Source organism: Biomphalaria glabrata, chromosome 10, assembly GCF_947242115.1.
Source record: "Biomphalaria glabrata chromosome 10, xgBioGlab47.1, whole genome shotgun sequence".
Taxonomy (NCBI): domain Eukaryota; kingdom Metazoa; phylum Mollusca; class Gastropoda; family Planorbidae; genus Biomphalaria; species Biomphalaria glabrata.
In genome coordinates this window covers 21,215,119-21,237,375 of record NC_074720.1, presented here as the reverse complement: position 1 = coordinate 21,237,375, position 22,257 = coordinate 21,215,119, and the positions used below count along the sequence as shown (strand labels likewise).

At 37.6% G+C, this 22,257-nt stretch overlaps 1 long non-coding RNA gene across 1 annotated transcript; it reads left to right on the top strand.

Annotated features, from left to right (window-relative positions):
- Nucleotides 1-539: 539 nt before the first annotated feature.
- LOC129928815 (uncharacterized) lies at nt 540-10,649 on the top strand. The gene is made up of 3 exons (XR_008780301.1): nt 540-975; nt 2,936-3,034; nt 3,410-10,649. It is a non-coding gene; the product is annotated as an uncharacterized LOC129928815 (long non-coding RNA).
- The last annotated feature ends 11,608 nt before the right edge of the window (nt 10,650-22,257 follow it).

Genomic DNA, 22,257 nt, shown 5'->3' with positions numbered 1-22,257 from the left:
GGTCCTCTTCCTTCAATATTCTTGTTTAAAAAGGTCCTCTACCTCCAACATCCTTGTTTAAAAGGTTCTCTACCTTCAGCATCCTTGTTAATCATAAGTTCTTTAGGACCAAATTCCATTTGGCCATGTCTGAGGAAAGTCAACACAAAATAAAGTTGAGACAAACTGGCTCAATGAAGTGAGAACATGAAATCAGTGGTTTCAAGGAAAGACAGTAGTGTGTAGGTCTAGTGTGTAGGCCTTTGACAGCTTTAAATGTGTTATTGTTAGACTAGGTTCAGTAGTGCCCAGACTATGTATGCATTCTGACCCCGGGCCCGTGTCAGCTATATATATATCTGCCAAAAATGGGCTCCCCGGTCACATGAAAACGTGTTTAAAATGAACCATAGTCGTTCTACGCCTGAAGAAGGACAACAACATGACCCCCGAACGAAAATGATTGGGGACCACTGAACTAGATCTATTATTATTATTACTATTTTTAAACTATGGAGATTGCCGTGGAGACCTCTCTCAAGAAAAAAGATTTGTAAAGTTTGAGTAGAAATCACAACACACGGGAGTTTGGTTTACGTATGTGATTACTTGTTAGGCCAACATTGTTTATGAAATGTCCTTATATCTAATTCTAGATTGGTTCTAACATTTCCTCAAAAGTTTAAGAATGAAATACATCTAGACTAATAAGAATATTTTCAAATACTTTGGAGATCTAGACGTCATTGTGTGTGTAGTCATAAAAAAAAATCTGGCAATCAAGAGTTTTGAATTGAATTGGATCTGACTAACTTACTTGGCAGTCGTATGGATCTCATGAACATTTGTTATAATGTTATGTGACATTATGTCAATTTTATTGCAAAGTTAATATTTCAAGAAGTCCACTTGGAGCTCTTAGATAAACCTAGCATCTAGGCCTACTATAATCCATCGCCGTAGATCAAGTCATAATCATTCATAAAAAATTTAAAGGTAAGCCCATTCTTTTTTTAAATTCTTTTTTACTCCTGATCAGTGGCGTCATTAGTGTTGGTGTCACCTGTTGCGGTTACCCCGCAACCCCCCCCCCCACTCCCAAAAAATATTTCCCGTTGGTTTGTTCATTTGCTGTTGAGGCAACTATAAAATGATTGTCATTTTAATTTTAAAAATTCGTTTTTTCATGACAATTTATCAATAATTACAAGTATTAACATGTAAGATTAAATTTAGAAAGTTATATCATCATAGGCTGACTTTAAAAAGCTTCTATCGGAAACTGTTCCACATTTTACTGTCATATTTGTAACGATGAATGAAACAGTTCAAACTTTCGTAAAATACATAAGGTGCAAAAACTAAAAGTTTATAAACTTACATTTTACATTGTACAAGAACTGATAAAAATGATCTTAAAATTGTTTCCTTGATTTGCTTCCAATAGATGAGTTGCTAGATATGAAAGTCGTTTTTTTCCCTTTGTTGATCTCAAATAGTTCTCAATTAAATTCAATTTTAGAAAGTATTTTTCACGTCACAGAAATCAATTTGGTAAGAAACAGTTCAAGGCTTAGTGATAATATTTCTACAGATTCTTTAAAGTCCAAATGGCACATGAATTGTAAAAGTTCAAGTAGTGCCAGTTTCCTCAAATTAACATATGCTGCCTGTAGGGGTCTTCTCAGTCTTGGTATTTCTATTCAAATTTTGAACTTTGTACATTATCATAAACAAATTTTGAACTTTGGTACATTATCATAAACAAATTTTGAACTTTGTACATTATCATAAACAAATTTTGAACTTTGGTACATTATCATAAACAAATTTTGAACTTTGGTACATTATCATAAACAAATTTTGAACTTTGGTACATTATCATAAACAAATTTTGAACTTTGGTACATTATCATAAACAAATTTTGAACTTTGGTACATTATCATAAACAAATTTTGAACTTTGGTACATTATCATAAACAAATTTTGAACTTTGGTACATTATCATAAACAAATTTTGAACTTTGGTACATTATCATAAACAAATTTTGAAATATCAACAAAACTTCACAGGTTGGTAAAATACTTTTTTTTTGGTTGAACTGATTCAAATCTAGTCTAAGGTGAAGATCAACATTAAAACAACTCATTGACCTGTTTCTTTTTCTTGAATAGAGCCCTGCATCTTAAGATTGTTCTTTTGATATTTTCTTTTTTTTTCTATTAAAATATGTTTTGAGAAGAATCTTGTCAATAACATTTTGCACTAAAGTTTAATATTTTGGTATAGAAAATGTTGAAAAGCCTCACTTTGTCAATAATTAACTCCTTAGTTTGAAGGTACTCTTAGTAACTCTTTTATCATATTTCCAGTACATCTACTCAAAAAAGTAAATCAAGATAGATAAAATTACACAACTGGCAATAACCAAGTGAAATGACATTAAGATAAAATGTAATTAAATGTACCCTTAAATGTACATGCCTTATATTGGCTAGTGCTGCCTTTTTTCTTTAGACCTGCACCAATTTTTACATGGATAAATAGTGCTCTAATTGCAAGAAAACACTTCAATATTTTCTTGCCCATCGTTTACTCTTCTATGAAAAGAGGCATTGTTCACACCAGGAGAAATTATTTCTAAAGCTCAGAATTCAGGAAAACATTTGGCAACATCCTTCCCCTCCCAGACACTCTTACAGAACATGATCTTCAATATTAAGAACTTTCTCTATTAAATGTTTTTTTTTTCCTAAACCGGAAAGTGCTATAATATTTAACATCCTCCCTGACCATAAAATGGAGTCTACAGACTTCTGTCCTAGGCTTGCTAAGGGGAGTGCAAACCAAATTGTCATCTGGAGGAGCCACTGGTAAAATTGAAACATTGCTTTAAATGTTGTATAACAAAACAAAACCAAAGTTACTAAACTTTTAACTTTTTTTCTTCTCAGGGAGTAGTGTTTGACTGTACCTTGAAACCATCATCTACATTGAATAAGTTTAAAGTTTGACTAAACTTTGTTTTGAATGCACCTGTGATGTTTTAAAAGGTTGGTTTTAATCTTCTAGTAAATTGCTATTCAGCATGGAATAATTAAAATGTTAGTGAAAAAGGTTACTATTAAGTTGTATATTTGGGAAATGGGTTGGCTGACTGGTAAAGTGGTTTCCTAAGCAGGGGATTTTCAGTCTGATTTTGTAGATTTTTTTAATTTTGGGATTTTCAGTATGATACTTAAGGGTACTTGACATTAGTCAGTCGAAATAATGTTGGTCGTTTTGCTGGCCACATAACACCATCATTAATCATGGGCCAACCTTAACCAAATGACATCTCAAAAGATTTTCATAAGTTTCAAGACTTAACGACCTAACTTGTAATACATTTAGTACATGTTAAACATCTATTTTGTTATACATTTCAGATTTGTTTGTGTTACTGACTTCATCAAATGAAGATTCAGATCTGAAGGTCAATTGTTGGTGTCAAGGTTCAGGTACTTTGGATCAATGTTTGACAGAAAAGCCTGAAGGAGTCGTGTGTTTATCATCACTCCTTATGACTGAGGGCTTGAGAAGCTCAAATCTTTTTCAAAAAGCCATGAACCAACTTTTGCTGTTATGTGCAATGCACCTCACTATACAAGTCAAAAGCATGTATCTTTCCAGACATCCTGTTTTGTAAACAAGGCTCAAGCTATATTTAAATTTCAAGTTCTTAGTTATCAAAGGATCAATGCATCATTTGGAAGACAAATCACAAATTCAAGACACAAGCCATTTCAAGAGAAATTTAAACTTCCTAGTATTATCTTTTGTATTTAAAATGTACAAAAATCAAATCTTTACTAGCACTATGAGTAATATTATTCTGATCAATGTTTATGTCAACTGTCACATTCTTAAATATAGACATACTTCTTATATAGCCACTTATCTATTAACATTATTATTTTAATTTTATTATGTCAACTTATTACACTATAAATTAGAATGTCTTGTGTACTTAATTTGTAGACTTATTTCTAAACTGTTTACTTTTAAAATTAGTTTAGTCACATCCAAGTCTGAATTTCTTGTACACATTTAATGAATACACAGGATTTGTATAAAATATTGGGCCGTTTTAAACTTCTCTGCGCAATTCTCCATGTATGCATTTTTCTAGACATCCAATTGTTCTAATTGATGTCCCCATTTCTTTTAATCTCAACTTTGGTCATTATACAAATTATAGCATATAATTCTTTCTGCTTAATCTCTTGTGAAATCAGCCTCTACTTCCTTTGGCTGCATTGCTTATAAAATCATAGCCTTTATGCTTCCCGCTGCTGAATTGATTGGGAAATGAAATTTGATTTTGACACTAACTGGGCCAGGCAAATTGTACAGATTTTCTGAAGTTTGTCTGGTTAGTGCCTTAAATATATTAATATATAGTTGACTACAAGTTCTTTTAAATTAAGCCTTGAATACTATATATTCATCCATAACAATCTTGAAATGACACTCATTGCAGATTGATCGTATTGTATTTAATTTTTCTAATGTCACATTCTATCAAGTGCACAGTTCCTTCTACACATTTTTCTACCTTAGCTACTAACTTTGTCAGTATGCATGAATGTTACTTTCAAGTGCATTTTTCTTGACATCCAATAGTTCTTCTTTCCCATTTTTCTGCAGAGTGGGGAATGTGCATTTTTCTTGTTTTACAGTAATTGGATCATGACATCCTATTACAGAATTATTTCATAAATTTGTCTGTCTGGCTAATGGCCACCTTTTTTATATATTCTTTGCAAGTTAAGAAATTTCTTTCTTAATTACTCCTCTTTAAATTCCTGAATGCTACATTAATCTTGGCATGAATTCTCTACAAAACAGCTTGTCAAATGAAATAAATTCAATTTCAATATTGCATAGTGTCCTGAGTATGACGTTAAACTGCTCCTCTTTGTTCGTTACTTTTGGAGCTTAAAAGTTTCTCTTTTTCTTTCCTTTCACCAGTCTGTCTCATCTTCTCTAGTGTCTGCCTACTTAATCAACAATCTGTCTTCCTTTTCTTACAAATTCTAAACCTTTTCCATGTGGTCTGAAGAGATGTTTAGTCTCACATGGACAATGTACATAAGTGTATATAGTTAACATTTTTGTTCTTTTAAATCTACTTATTTTGTTAGTCTTTAAAAAACAAACGTGTACGTAACTAGGTCATAAGCTCAGTCAAATGTTCAAATGTGTTTTTAGCTCAGACTTAGCTATGTCTTTTAAACTTGTTATTGAACTAAATTGTTTATGCCTATAAAACATGCATTGAAGTACATTTGTACTGGTTGTGGTCTAGTTTCCCTATAAGGTTGTATTATTTAAGAAGAGTTAACTTGTATGGTGGATGGTAGTCTCCTGTTGATAAGTTTATATAAGTGGTGTGGCCGGCAACACTGCTTGTATAAATGAATCCTCAGGGACTTTACTCTCCCTGTACAGTTGATCATTCAAAGATAATACAGCACATTTGAGTGGAACTGACACATCTCTAGATATTGTTAACACAAAATGTGCAGGCTAGAGACTTCATCTTTCAATATATGATCTAATGTAGAAGTTAACTAAATGTTCAAAGATTGTCAGTGACATTGTTGTGAATAATTTAATCAAAAAGTTTTTTTCATTTTTGGAGATCTTTGTTCCAAGCGCTATTTTGTTTCCATTGTTCTTCTATAATAGTCAATAGTTTTATATTTCTACTTTGTATATACATTGTGTGCAATTTGTTTTCAATGAGCATACTTTTCACAAGTTGAAACAGATTTTCTTGTTTATTAATATATTATTTCATTGTATTTCAATGTCGCTATTTATGTTTTCAATGAGCATACTTTTCACAAGTTGAAACAGATTTTCTTGTTTATTAATATATTATTTCATTGTATTTCAATGTTGCTATTTATGTTTTCAATGAGCATACTTTTCACAAGTTGAAACAGATTTTCTTGTTTATTAATATATTATTTCACTGTATTTCAATGTCCCTATTTATGTTTTCAGTGAGCATACTTTTCACAAGTTGAAACAGATTTTCTTGTTTATTTGTAGATTATTTCATTTTACTATCGACTGTTAAGTCTTTGATATTTGATCCTATGTACTAGTAGCATTTTTTGCTTTTTGTTGACAAAGATGTGTATTAACACACTTGATTTCTTGCAAGCTGTACTTTGTATGTGTAGCTTTGACTTTTAACTGTTATTCAAACGGTGCTTAATAGTTGGGAGTTTCTGGCCTTTATACTACTTTGTTTTGACAGTGTGCCTTACATTCATTGGTCTACTTATAGACATACCATTTTCATGTTAACAAGATTTATGTACTATTTTTAAAATCTTTCAACATATGACACACATTAGACTCATTTTATATTGGCATCGCACTGAATTGATACAACACTGGTTAGAGTAATTAGGCTTTGAAGACAACACACACATACATTTACATAGAAGCTACTCCACAAAGTAAAAGGACTCTAACATATATATTAAGAACAGCACCACACACACACACAAATACACATAACCACACACTGCATCTTTCTTTGCCACACTAAACACAAAAGACTAAGACCAGGTGATTACTTTGTCTACATGTAACATTTGACCAAGTGTTCATTGATCAGAAAATGTTTATATGCTTGCTTACTTTTACTTTTAATTGAAAGTTACGAGTCAATTATCTTTTGTCCATTTAGGAAGATTTTTTTTTTCAAATTGTTCTCTTTTTAAAGACATTTGTTCTCTATTCATTCTACTCCTAGTTAGTTTGCTCTTCTAAACATTTTTAGTTTGCTCCTTAACATTTTTAGTTTGCTCCTAAACATTTTTAGTTTGCTCTTCTGAATTTCATTTTGCATTCTATAAACAAATTTCAGTTCCCTACAAACTTCTTGTCTGACTTGTTTCATAAAAACTTTATTTCTTGACATTGTCTACTAGATCAGTTCAATCAATGTCTTAACATTTTTTTTTATAGTCAAAACTGTTTGGACTTTCTTGAATGCTTCATTGAAGAAAAAAAATCTTGAAGTTTTACCAGAATAGCATTGGTATTATTTTATGTTGCTTGCAGAATTTGAGAACTTTGTCCTGAGTCAAGACATTAAACTGCTCCTCTTTTCTGGCACTTTTGGAGCTCAAAAGTTCCTCTTTTTACTTTCCTCCTTTCTACAACTAGTTGATCTTTTCCTTTGTCATCTCACCTTAACCAAGTTTCTCAAGTTTTCTTCAGTAATTTTTTTTTTCCGGTGTGTAGCAATTAAATAGCAGATTATTTATAGCATCTCATCCCATCTTTATAGCAAGTCTCTGTTACTAAAGTCAAGAAATCTTTTTTTTTTTTTTTCAGTCATCTTATTATTGTTGTAGGGTTAGAGATCCATCGTTAGCTGGCCGTAGCGATAGGGTTTCCACCTAGCAACTTTTTTCCATTGATATTTAAGGTTCTTTATAGGTTGTATTTAGTCTTTTAACTCTAGAAACCATTTCAAGTTTGCAAGCTTGTCTTCTGGTCTTCAACATTTAATATTATTTCAATCTACTCCAACAATCCAGCAGCTCTGCTTTGTGATCATGGAGCATTGAGACATGAAATAATTCAATATTCTTTAGTCAATTTGTCTAGGGAGGGTGGGGCTTGAGGTTCAAGTGGTTGGTTGTAATTGCTAGATCTAATAAATCAATGAAAGTTGGCCAAGTTAACTTTTTTTACTGCTATAAAATTGCATTTTAGGTTTTTTAGCTGAATTAACTTTTACAAATTATTTTAACTTGTTTTTAACTTGATTAATTTTTAACATGGCCATTTTTGTGGCCATGAACAATATCTAGTCCACTATTTTGTCTGCTTTGTGTGTGCGCAAGCCCTCTCCAGCTAACCCCACATCCATTGAGGATTTTGTATACGTTTCTGTTTTGTTGGCTCATGTTTTTGTGTTTGATTAAAACCCTTATTTGGATTTTTTATTTTTTTTGTTAGCTGCTGGAACTTATATTTATTTAGCATTTACCTTAACTTGGAATTCTTTTACTTGTTTTTTTTTTTTGGTAGTATTTTCAGGATAGGATTTAGGATTAGGTTTTATGTTGCTAGTTTAGTGTTTGTGTGTTAGGGTGAGGTTTTATGCTATCTAGATATATTTTCCCTATGAAAGTCCCTGGCGTAGATTGAATGCTCGCAAACTTTGAGAGAGTTTGACACAGTGGAATATTTTCTTTCTAAATGAACTGTTGACTTTTGGTTTGCCTCTCCCCCTCTCCCTTGAGAAACTATTCTACAGCAGAGAGCACACACTATGTCTTTGTGTATGTATGTGTGTGTGCTCTCTGTGTGAGCAACCTCTCTCCAGCTAACGTCCAAATAAGGGCATGTTTTGTTTTTGTTGTTTCATTTTTGTCTGTTTTGTTTTATAAGTTTGTTTTTGTCTTTTTTTTTGTCTTGTTTTTACGTCTGAAATCCTTTCTGGGTGGTTTTATTTTTTTTTGTTAGCTGCTGGAACTTATATTTATTTGGCATCAGCCTTCGATCAAAATTATTTCGTTTCATTATTTGGTGTCTTAGCAGGTTAGGAAGTAGCTTAGTTTGTTTTTTGGGTTCACAGTTGTGCTGTATGCCATCTAGATATATTTTCCTTATGAAAGTCCCTGGCGCGGTTTGAATACTCGAAAACTTTGAGAGGGTTTGACACTGTAAAATATTTTCCTCCAAAACTCTTCCAACACGTTATTGACTCTATTTTTGGTTCCTTCTTACCCCACCTCCCCTTTGGAAAATATTTTATAAATCAGAGCAGACAAGATACTTCCATTTTTTGTTTTAAATTTTGTTTTGATTGATACATTTTTTTACTTTTCTCATTATCCTCTTTGTCCATTCTTCCTCATTTAAATGTCTACTAGATACTTGTAGATGTATTGCTTGGTATTTGGATGTACTGTTTGGTCTACACGAAAGTCTACACCAAGCAGTATTTCCATACATCTAGCAATGCATCTGTAAGTATCTAGCAGACAGTTTCATGGGGAAGAGTGGCCTAAAGCAAGATTATTGTGCGGATGAGCAATATGGGTTTTCATAGTAATAACTTTCATTTATTTCTTTAGATAACATTAAGTCAATATCTAAATTTTATTTTAAAACATTAATTTAGGACATGGTACATCTAAAAACTTCTACACTCTTTATGAAGTTTCTCTTACAATCTGATGTAGTCAACTACTACTACTCTATTTAAGTGTTGAACCAGTTCACAAGCTTGCAGATTTAGTTGAAGCTTTAACTTTTTTTTTTTTAAGTATATACTAAAAAGTGTTGGTGTTGACATTGTTAGTAAAAGACTTGTCCTGAGACAAAGACGTTAAACTGCTCCTCTTTTCTGACACTTTTTGGAGCTCAAAAGTTCCTCTTTTTACTTTTCTACTTTCTACTAGTTGATCTTTTCCTTTGTCATCTCACCTTGAACCACGTTAGTTTCTACATTTCTAAATCTGTTGTATTTGTAGGCATTTTTTTGTGTTTTAGAAAGTATTTCAAATAGCTTTCAATTAGCAGCAGATTATCATTGCATTCTATTATCTTGATAAAAATTCTGTCTTCATGTAGGTATATGGCTAAAATGATTTGTACATATTATTGGTGGAACTCTTTCCACATTTTTCTTTGTTGGTAGCTGACTAAATGGATTTATTCAATTTTTGTTTTGTTTGGACACAGTCTTACATTCTGTTTTCCCCTGACATGTGACATCCAGTCCAACAATTCCTGGACATATTTTCTGTAAATGTTCTCTACTTCTGTGTAACTGCAATATTTGCCAGTTTCCATGGTGATTTTGTTCTATTAATTTTTCCCCTCAAAGCGTTCTTATGAAATAAGTTTTCTTCAATGTCTGTGGAGCAGGTAGAGCAGTATTCAGTGACTTACAATTTTAGAGTTGAAAGTCTCTCATTGTTTCCCCCTGACATAATGTGAGATCCAGTCCAACAATTCCTGGACACAAAAGTTCTGAACATTTTCTTACATTCTGTATTCCCCAGTTTTCATATTTTTTTATTTTTTTTATTCCAATGGAGCAGATAGTTTTAGTCACTGGCTTTATTTACAATTCTTTTTCCTCAATCTACTTTATTCTATTCATTATTGGTTTGGATACATTCTCATTTTGTTTTTCCCTTAGACACCTAGTTCAACAAATTCTAGACACTCTGTGTATTATGACTCTACTAAATTGTTGGATTGACTTGTTTGGTTATTTTCTGATCATTTGTTATAGTGTGTATGAAAGCCACAAGTTTTAAAGAGCCTGGTCTTGTCTTTTTGTGTTCTTAGCTTAACATTACAAACCATTCAGTGTGTTCTTAGCTTGTATTAACATTACAAACCATTCAAACATTTAATTATAATCAGCATTCAGAGACATGAACATGTTAATTCGATCACATTAAAATCATTTCAGTGAATGTTCAACTTCTCAGTTCAAATGGGACTAAATTATACTTATCTGAAAAATTGAACAATGTTTTTTTATATTAAAACTTGAACAACAAATATTTCCAAGTAGTGACTGTATACAAGTGACAATTTATTGTTCCAATGTTTGTGTAAATAAACCATTACTGGATCATAACTGTGTCCTTGTTGCTTGATTTCTTAGTCAAATTTTCATTTTTTTTCTTCTTTTTTTAAAGTGATTTAAAAGAAAAAAATACATTGATAAGAATCTTAGACACGACAACATTAAAGCCCATAACTGAAGTAGACTATTTATCCATTAGTCTTGCTATGGAGGGATATCTCACAACAGCACTATTGTAATTGTAAGCTCCTTGTTTGTTAAAGGTGCTGAAAGTTTCCATACTAATTGCACTTCACAGAAATTCTTGGTAACTTTTCTTGTAAACTAATGCTTCACATTGGCGTTACTAGGGGTCGGTGTCTCACCCCTTTCAATATTTTCCCAATAAAATTATCGTTAGTTGTTTTTTTTAACAATAACAGTAAGCTTATTACCTGCATTCACTGATTGTTTCACAATTGTAATTTGATTCAAGTCTATTGTAAAATTTCATAGGTTACGACTTAACAAAGTGACCATCCTTAATCTTTGGACTGGAAGGCAATGCTGTATATCAAAATCATTGAAATAAGAGACTGAACATCAAATCAAATTTTTCCACTAAGGTGTCGTTCCTCAGTGGGTTTCACTCCATGTGGACTGTATCCCCCACACTCCCTAGTGACGCCACTGATACTCATTATATTTATTATAGAACCCATTTGAAATTTAGAACATCTGTTCAGCTTACTAGTTTATTACAAAGCTTAAATGAAATCACTATCTGTATGTTTGGTAAAATGTGTGTACATTATTTCTCCCACACTATTCTCGGATCAAGTTGAAACTTTGCACAATTAGTCATTGGCATAGAAAAAACATGAATCAATAAAAACAAGGTTACAAAGACAGTTTGTGTGGAAACACAAACTCAAAACTGGCCCCCGAAGTGGTCCACACCAAGCAGGTAAAAAGGCAGGTATCAATATTTTCAGAAAGAACATCAGAATTAAATTCAAAGAAAAATGACACAGAAGAATAGAGAAAGAAGGTTGAAAGATCTTGTGTGGTGCCCCAGCAGCCCAGCTAAGCAAAGGATAGGTGAAAGTGAATGAAGTTAACTCATTGACTGCGGTGTTTTTTTTTTTTTTTAAATGGTACTTTTTAAAAAAAAAAAAGAAAATGTTCCAAACATGGCTAAAACAAAAATTTATTGCTTAAGTACCAAAGAGGCTATAATAGCATATTTGGTATCAAATTAAAGGTAAATGAATGGAGAATGTGAAAATGTAAACATCTTTCTAGTTAAATACAAGATACAAATTATAATCTAAATAATGACACTCAGAAAAAAAAATGGATGCCAACTTTAGATTTTTTGAGACCTAAATTTAGATTTTGTTCTTTGTATTACTGTTGAAACAGCATATTTAGACTATTTACAGCATTTTCAAAAAGAAATGTGATAAAACAGTCAATAAAAGATGATGAATCATTGATTATATTATTATTTTTACCTGGTTTTTTAGTCAGAAAAAAAAGTGAAAATTATTGCACTTTTCATAGAAAAAAAAGTGAAAATTATTGCACTTTTCATTACTACCAATAACAATAGATACCAGTACTAAATCTATCAACCAAATGCACTCAAATAGGGGAAGGTAGGGTGAAATGTCACAAGGGTAAGTTGTCACAAACACTGTATCAGTACAATGTGATGCGCTATCAAAAATGTGAAACTACAGCTGAGATGTTTACGGAAACATTTACAAATAGTTATAAAATGAAGTCGATACCTTTTCGCATTTTAAAATTATCATGATTCATTGTTTTTGACTGTTCGGAAAGTGGAATTTTATTTTTGTGTAATTTTGTTGAAAAACACTTATAATTTTGAGATGATTGTCTAACATTACACTGTTTCATGTCTCTGTGTATTAGTTACACATTGAAATTAGTTTTTTTCTTAAAGTTTGACCCATTAAAATGTTATCTGAAAATTGTTGTGGGGCAAGTTGTCACACAGGTTGGGGTAATATGTCACAGTTGTGACAATTTGCCCCAATGAAGATTAAGCATTTTGAAAACAAATTTTAATATTAATATTTGTTTATTAATAATTATTTGTTTTATTGATTCCTTTTTATGGATGATACCTAAATAGATACTTAAATAGTATTAAGCGACTTTCTCTTTAAATAATGCTGTTTTACAAAGGTTATGCCAGCATCAACATACAGAAAAGATGTCCTCTGAGCCCAACATTTATTTTAGGAAAGAAGTTACCTCGTCCTACTATTTAGATAGGTTGGAAGTGGGTGCATTGCTGAAAGAAATGAACAGATATTTTACAAATATTATATAGAAAAAAATAAACATTATTTTGAAGAAAAACCTACAGCTTTCCTTGTTAGGTCCAAAACATTTCAGAACCTCCACATATATATCATTCTTTCATGACAGCCAGTCAAGGAAACTACTACAAGAACAAAGTCTTGACTTAATATGCTATTTCTTTTAGACATAGCAAGATATATAATATGGTGATTTTTAAAATGTGTGACATTTTACCCCATGCCTGTGTCAACTTACCCCGGTGTGGGGCAAATTGTCACAACTTCAACCCAGCCACTTTTTTGTTGTATAACTTTGATAAATAAAGAGATAAAGGTTATTTCATTTACTCTAATTGTTGTCTGAATGTTTAAGTTACAGCATGTTAAGTTTGGTGAGAATCAAAGAATTCTAAATATGTTTAAAACATCAAAATCTGAAAAATGTGACAACTAGCCCCACCTTTCCCTATTATGTACATTTGAATCAATGGGATATAGATCTAGATTTGTCTTCTTTTTATTTGCCTAGAACATCTTTCATTCTAATACTAGACCAGTGCAAGACATAGGCTAGCGAGAGATCAAAGCCTAAATCTCTAACTGAATGACAATAAAAATCCTAATTCATTTTACCTAAGATTTAGACATCTAATAGATCATTATTACTGTTCCTTTGAGATAAATTATGGATTTAGAATAGTTTTATATTTGACTTTTATTTAGTGGTAAACCTTTTGGAATGCAACTTGAACCAGTATAGTGATGGTGATGATTTTTACCAAAAAATGATTCTAAAAAAAAATGCTAGAAAATATACCAAGAAAAAGCCCAGCATGGTGGATGAATAATGGATTTAGATCTGCCATTTCTGTTGTTTTCATTTATCTTAGGCTTAGATCTATAGGAATCTACAAAGGTGTAAAGATAAAAGCATAGATCTAGTCAACCTTGATCTACATTCAAGACCTAGCCCTAGTCTAAGGCCAAGGCCTAAGCATATAAGGCAATGCTAGATCTAAATGTAAATGCTAATAATGTCAAAGTCTGCTTCATCCTATGCTAAATCTTGATCAAGATCTTCATTATTACTATTATTATTCATAGAAGTATAAATAAAACAATAATAAAGCTTCTTCAGTAGTAAACATTGTGGGTGTGTCTTGGACAAGCATAGCCATGATGTTGTAGATTTTTACAGATAAACAATACTAAAAAAAAAAAAAAAAAATGGGGAAAACATGCCCACAGTGGATGATTATTTGATGTAGATCTACCATTTCCTTTCTTTTTATTTACCATAAGCTTAGATCTAGAGAGATATATGATATATCTAGATCTATAAGAGTCCAAGTCTAGAGATAAAAGCTTAGATCTAGTCAATCTCGATCTACAGTGACTACAGACTACACCTAGCCTACTGACAATAATAGATTTAGATCTAGATCTAAATACTAGATCTAATAATATAGATATATATAAATACGCTAAATTTAGACCTACCTGGATCTAAATCTAATCTCTATATATTTAATATATTATAATATATCTAGATCAAATTCTTCATTATTACTATTTATTTGTGATAAATTTTAGAATAATTATAAAGTTTCTTCAGTAGTCAACATTGTGGGTGTGTCTTGGACTAGCGTAGTCATGGCGACGTTTTTTTTACATAGTAAAAAAAAGTAATAAATAAATATCTAAATAAAGCCAAAAGCTTCTAATTTCTATGTAAACAAAGGATGAAGAACTCTTTTATAAAGTAAAAATAGTTCCACTGTTGTTAGTTAAAAATTTTAATTTAAAAATGCAACGAAACAAATGGGATAGACGCTCCGCACTCAAAGAGTTAAAAAGGTCCTCTACCTCCAACATCCTTGTTAAAAAGGTCCTCTACCTCCAACATCCTTGTTAAAAAGGTCCTCTACCTCCAACATCCTTGTTAAAAAGGTCCTCTACCTCCAACATCCTTGTTAAAAAGGTTCTCTACCTCCAACATCCTTGTTAAAAAGGTCCTCTACCTCCAACATCCTTGTTAAAAAGGTTCTCTACCTTCAACATCCTTGTTATAAAGGTCCACTACCTTCAACATCCTTGTTAAAAAGGTCCTCTACCTTCAAAATCCTTGTTAAAAAGGTCCTCTACCTTCAACATCCTTGTTAAAAAGGTCATCTACCTTCAACATCCTTGTTAAAAAGGTCCTCTACCTTCAACATCCTTGTTAAAAAGATCCACTACCTTCAACATCCTTGTTAAAAAGGTCCACTACCTTCAACATCCTTGTTAAAAAGGTTCTCTACCTTCAGCATCCTTGTTTAAAAGGTCTTCTACCTTCAACATCCTTGTTTAAAAGGTCCTCTACCTCCAGCATCCTTGTTAAAATAGTCCTCTCTCTTTAACATCCTTGTTTAAAAGGTCCTCTACCTTCAACATCCTTGTTAAAAAGGTCCTCTCTCTTTAACATCCTTGTTTAAAAGGTCCTCTACCTCCAGCATCCTTGTTTAAAAGGTCCTCTACCTTCAACATCCTTGTTAAAAAGGTCATCTACCTTCAAAATCCTTGTTAAAAAGGTCCTCTACCTCCAACATCCTTGTTAAAAAGGTCCTCTACCTCCAACATCCTTGTTAAAAAGGTCCTCTACCTCCAGCATCCTTGTTACAAAGGTCCTCTACCTCCAGCATCCTTGTTACAAAGGTCCTCTACCCTCAACATCCTTGTTAAAAAGGTTCTCTACCTTCAACATCATTGTTAAAAAGGTCCTCCATCTCCAACATCCTTGTTAAAATAGTCCTCTACCCTCAACATCCTTGTTAAAAAGGTCCTCTACCTTCAACATCCTTGTTAAAAAGGTCCTCTACCTTCAACATCCTTGTTAAAAAGGTCCTCTACCTCCAGCATCCTTGTTACAAAGGTCCTCTACCCTCAACATCCTTGTTAAAAAGGTTCTCTACCTTCAACATCATTGTTAAAAAGGTCCTCCATCTCCAACATCCTTGTTAAAATAGTCCTCTCTCTTCAACATCCTTGTTAAAAAGGTCCTCTACCTCCAGCATCATTGTTAAAAAGGTCCTCTACCTCCAACATCCTTGTTAAAAAGGTCCTCTACCTCCAACATCCTTGTTAAAAAGGTCCTCTACCTCCAACATCCTTGTTAAAAAGGTTCTCTACCTCCAACATCCTTGTTAAAAAGGTCCTCTACCTCCAACATCCTTGTTAAAAAGGTTCTCTACCTTCAACATCCTTGTTATAAAGATCCACTACCTTCAACATCCTTGTTAAAATGGTCCTCTACCTTCAAAATCCTTGTTAAAAAGGTCCTCTACCTTCAACATCCTTGTTAAAAAGGTCCTCTACCTTCAACATCCTTGTTAAAAAGATCCTCTACCTTCAACATCCTTGTTAAAAAGATCCACTACCTTCAACATCCTTGTTAAAAAGGTCCACTACCTTCAACATCCTTGTTAAAAAGGTCCTCTACCTCCAGCATCCTTGTTTAAAAGGTCCTCTACCTTCAACATCCTTGTTAAAAAGGTCCTCTACCTTCAAAATCCTTGTTAAAAAGGTCCTCTACCTTCAAAATCCTTGTTAAAAAGGTCCTCTACCTTCAACATCCTTGTTAAAAAGGTCCTCTACCTCCAGCATCCTTGTTACAAAGGTCCTCTACCCTCAACATCCTTGTTAAAAAGGTTCTCTACCTTCAACATCATTGTTAAAAAGGTCCTCCATCTCCAACATCCTTGTTAAAATAGTCCTCTACCCTCAACATCCTTGTTAAAAAGGTCCTCTACCTTCAACATCCTTGTTAAAAAGGTCCTCTACCTTCAACATCCTTGTTAAAAAGGTCCTCTACCTCCAGCATCCTTGTTACAAAGGTCCTCTACCCTCAACATCCTTGTTAAAAAGGTTCTCTACCTTCAACATCATTGTTAAAAAGGTCCTCCATCTCCAACATCCTTGTTAAAATAGTCCTCTCTCTTCAACATCCTTGTTAAAAAGGTCCTCTACCTCCAGCATCATTGTTAAAAAGGTCCTCTACCTCCAGCATCCTTGTTACAAAGGTCCTCTACCCTCAACATCCTTGTTAAAAAGGTTCTCTACCTTCAACATCATTGTTAAAAAGGTCCTCCATCTCCAACATCCTTGTTAAAATAGTCCTCTCTCTTCAACATCTTTGTTAAAAAGGTCCTCTACCTCCAGCATCATTGTTAAAAAGGTCCTCCATCTCCAACATCCTTGTTAAAAGAGTCCTCTCTCTTCAACATCCTTGTTAAAAAGGTCCTCTACCTTCAACATCCTTGTTAAAAAGGTCCACTACCTTCAACATCCTTGTTAAAAAGGTCCTCTACCTTCAACATCCTTGTTAAAAAGGTTCTCTACCTTCAACATCCTTGTTAAAAAGGTCCTCTACCTTCAACATCCTTGTTAAAAAGGTCATCTACCTTCAACATCCTTGTTTAAAAAGGTTCTCTATCTTCTCTTGCTTGCATTGCATTTAGTATTTGTTTTGCCTTAGTCTTCTGCTTTTCGTTCTGAACTGGATGAAGATTACTAACAACTCATATCCTCTTGGAGTCAATGTGTAGCATACCCTTGTGTAGCCTGTTTTTGGAAGAAATAGAAATTGTGTTGGTAGCATAGCAGTCTCGTAAATTGATAATGTGATAAAGTGAAGTGTACACCATGACCTCGGGATAGTTTGAGTTTTGGCACATCGGCACAATTTAGGCCATGTTGTGCCCGTAATCCTTATAGGATCACTCTCCCTTTACATAACAAGGGCTAACTTCTATACAATTAAATCATTAAAAACAAGGTCTATTCACCGTGAAAATAGTAAAGGTAGTAAAAATTTAATAATTTGGTAAAATGTAAATATTATATGTTCACAGTTCAAAAATCAGATCTTCGTAAACAACCACACCTCCTGGACAAAGCCCAGTACCTTCCCAGGGTCGACATTGTCGAATAGTGTTTTCAATGTGTGTGCTCTAAAAAATTTCTCCCTGACATCCTGGTATCTGGGGCAATCAATGAGGATATGTTCCACGGTGAGGCGAGAGTCACAGTACTCGTCAGACCCTTAGGTGGGCCGCCACAATCTGCCTGAGTTTATTGTGAGTCTAAGCCTCCCATCAGTCCTGACTCTCGATAGGTGGCACAGGCAATACTTTGTGAAGTACACATAATGACCTTGGGATAAAGTGAAGTGTACACCATGACCTTGGGATAAAGTGAAGTGAACATCACATAGACTTGTAGATCTCAAAGGCCAGCTTTAAAAGAATGTACTTGATGTTGGAAAATTAAAATGCAGGGTGGACACGTCAGTGGCGTAGCTAGGGTTGGTGGACACATCAGTGGCGTAGCTAGGGTGGGTGAACACATCAGTGGCGTAGCTAGGGTTGGTGGATACATCAGTGGCGTAGCTAGGGCGGGGGGACACATCAGTGGCGTAGCTAGGGTTGGTGGATACATCAGTGGCGTAGCTAGGGTGGGTGGACACGTCAGTGGCGTAGCTAGGGTTGGTGGATACATCAGTGGCGTAGCTAGGGTGGGGGGACACATCAGTGGCGTAGCTAGGGTTGGTGGATACATCAGTGGCGTAGCTAGGGTGGGTGGACACGTCAGTGGCGTAGCTAGGGTTGGTGGATACATCAGTGGCGTAGCTAGGGTGGGTGGACACATCAGTGGCGTAGCTAGGGTTGGTGGACACATCAGTGGCGTAGCTAGGGTTGGTGGACACATCAGTGGCGTAGCTAGGGTTGGTGGACACATCAGTGGCGTAGCTAGGGTTGGTGGACACATCAGTGGCGTAGCTAGGGTTGGTGGACACATCAGTGGCGTAGCTAGGGTGGGTGGACACATCAGTGGCGTAGCTAGGGTTGGTGGACACATCAGTGGCGTAGCTAGGGTTGGTGGACACATCAGTGGCGTAGCTAGGGTTGGTGGACACATCAGTGGCGTAGCTAGGGTTGGTGGACACATCAGTGGCGTAGCTAGGGTTGGTGGACACATCAGTGGCGTAGCTAGGGTTGGTGGACACATCAGTGGCGTAGCTAGGGTGGGTGGACACATCAGTGGCGTAGCTAGGGTGGGTGGACACATCAGTGGCGTAGCTAGGGTTGGTGGACACATCAGTGGCGTAGCTAGGGTTGGTGGACACATCAGTGGCGTAGCTAGGGTTGGTGGACACATCAGTGGCGTAGCTAGGGTTGGTGGATACATCAGTGGCGTAGCTAGGGTTGGTGGACACATCAGTGGCGTAGCTAGGGTGGGTGGACACATCAGTGGGGTAGCTAGGGTGGGTGGACACATCAGTGGCGTAGCTAGGGTTGGTGGACACATCAGTGGCGTAGCTAGGGTGGGTGGACACATCAGTGGCGTAGCTAGGGTGGGTGGACACATCAGTGGCGTAGCTAGGGTTGGTGGACACATCAGTGGCGTAGCTAGGGTTGGTGGATACATCAGTGGCGTAGCTAGGGTTGGTGGACACATCAGTGGCGTAGCTAGGGTGGGTGGACACATCAGTGGGGTAGCTAGGGTTGGTGGACACATCAGTGGCGTAGCTAGGGTGGGTGGACACATCAGTGGCGTAGCTAGGGTGGGTGGATACATCAGTGGCGTAGCTAGGGTGGGTGGACACATCAGTGGCGTAGCTAGGGTGGGTGGACACATCAGTGGCGTAGCTAGGGTGGGTGGACACATCAGTGGCGTAGCTAGGGTTGGTGGACACATCAGTGGCGTAGATAGGGTGGGTGGACACATCAGTGGCGTAGCTAGGGTGGGTGGACACATCAGTGGCGTAGCTAGGGTGGGTGGACACATCAGTGGCGTAGCTAGGGTGGGTGGACACATCAGTGGCGTAGCTAGGGTTGGTGGATACATCAGTGGCGTAGCTAGGGTGGGTGGACACATCAGTGGCGTAGCTAGGGTTGGTGGACACATCAGTGGCGTAGCTAGGGTGGGTGGACACATCAGTGGCGTAGCTAGGGTGGGTGGACACATCAGTGGCGTAGCTAGGGTTGGTGGACACATCAGTGGCGTAGCTAGGGTTGGTGGACACATCAGTGGCGTAGCTATGGTTGGTGGACACATCAGTGGCGTAGCTAGGGTTGGTGGACACGTCAGTGGCGTAGCTAGGGTGGGTGGACACATCAGTGGCGTAGCTAGGGTTGGTGGACACGTCAGTGGCGTAGCTAGGGTTGGTGGACACATCAGTGGCGTAGCTAGGGTTGGTGGACACGTCAGTGGCGTAGCTAGGGTGGGTGGACACATCAGTGGCGTAGCTAGGGTGGGTGGACACATCAGTGGCGTAGCTAGGGTTGGTGGACACATCAGTGGCGTAGCTAGGGTTGGTGGACACATCAGTGGCGTAGCTAGGGTTGGTGGACACATCAGTGGCGTAGCTAGGGCGGGTGGACACATCAGTGGCGTAGCTAGGGTTGGTGGACACATCAGTGGCGTAGCTAGGGCGGGTGGACACATCAGTGGCGTAGCTAGGGTTGGTGGACACATCAGTGGCGTAGCTAGGGCGGGTGGACACATCAGTGGCGTAGCTAGGGTTGGTGGACACATCAGTGGCGTAGCTAGGGCGGGTGGACACATCAGTGGCGTAGCTAGGGTTGGTGGACACATCAGTGGCGTAGCTAGGGCGGGTGGACACATCAGTGGCGTAGCTAGGGTTGGTGGACACATCAGTGGCGTAGCTAGGGCGGGTGGACACATCAGTGGCGTAGCTAGGGTGGGTGGACACATCAGTGGCGTAGCTAGGGTGGGTGGACACATCAGTGGCGTAGCTAGGGTTGGTGGACACATCAGTGGCGTAGCTAGGGTTGGTGGACACATCAGTGGCGTAGCTAGGGTTGGTGGACACATCAGTGGCGTAGCTAGGGCGGGTGGACACATCAGTGGCGTAGCTAGGGTTGGTGGACACATCAGTGGCGTAGCTAGGGCGGGTGGACACATCAGTGGCGTAGCTAGGGTTGGTGGACACATCAGTGGCGTAGCTAGGGTTGGTGGACACATCAGTGGCGTAGCTAGGGTGGGTGGACACATCAGTGGCGTAGCTAGGGTTGGTGGACACATCAGTGGCGTAGCTAGGGTTGGTGGACACATCAGTGGCGTAGCTAGGGTGGGTGGACACATCAGTGGGGTAGCTAGGGTTGGTGGACACATCAGTGGCGTAGCTAGGGTTGGTGGATACACCAGTGGCGTAGCTAGGGTTGGTGGACACATCAGTGGCGTAGCTAGGGTGGGTGGATACATCAGTGGCGTAGCTAGGGTGGGTGGACACGTCAGTGGCGTAGCTAGGGTGGGTGGACACATCAGTGGCGTAGCTAGGGTTGGTGGATACATCAGTGGCGTAGCTAGGGTGGGTGGACACGTCAGTGGCGTAGCTAGGGTGGGTGGACACGTCAGTGGCGTAGCTAAGGTGGGTGGACACATCAGTGGCGTAGCTAGGGTGGGTGGATACATCAGTGGCGTAGCTAGGGTGGGTGGACACATCAGTGGCGTAGCTAGGGTGGGTGGACACGTCAGTGGCGTAGCTAGGGTAGGTGGACACGTCAGTGGCGTAGCTAGGGTGGGTGGACACATCAGTGGCGTAGCTAGGGTGGGTGGACACGTCAGTGGCGTAGCTAGGGTGGGTGGACACGTCAGTGGCGTAGCTAGGGTGGGTGGACACATCAGTGGCGTAGCTAGGGTGGGTGGACACATCAGTGGCGTAGCTAGGGTGGGTGGACACATCAGTGGCGTAGCTAGGGTGGGTGGACACATCAGTGGCGTAGCTAGGGTGGGTGGACACATCAGTGGCGTAGATAGGGTGGGTGGACACGTCAGTGGCGTAGCTAGGGTGGGTGGACACATCAGTGGCGTAGCTAGGGTTGGTGGATACATCAGTGGCGTAGCTAGGGTTGGTGGATACATCAGTGGCGTAGCTAGGGTTGGTGGATACATCAGTGGCGAAGCTAGGGTTGGTGGATACATCAGTGGCGTAGCTAGGGTTGGTGGATACATCAGTGGCGTAGCTAGGGTTGGTGGATACATCAGTGGCGTAGCTAGGGTGGGTGGACACGTCAGTGGCGTAGCTAGGGTGGGTGGACACGTCAGTGGCGTAGCTAGGGTGGTGGATACATCAGTGGCGTAGCTAGGGTTGGTGGATACATCAGTGGCGTAGCTAGGGTTGGTGGATACATCAGTGGCGTAGCTAGGGTTGGTGGATACATCAGTGGCGTAGCTAGGGTTGGTGGATACATCAGTGGCGTAGCTAGGGTTGGTGGATACATCAGTGGCGTAGCTAGGGTGGGTGGACACATCAGTGGCGTAGCTAGGG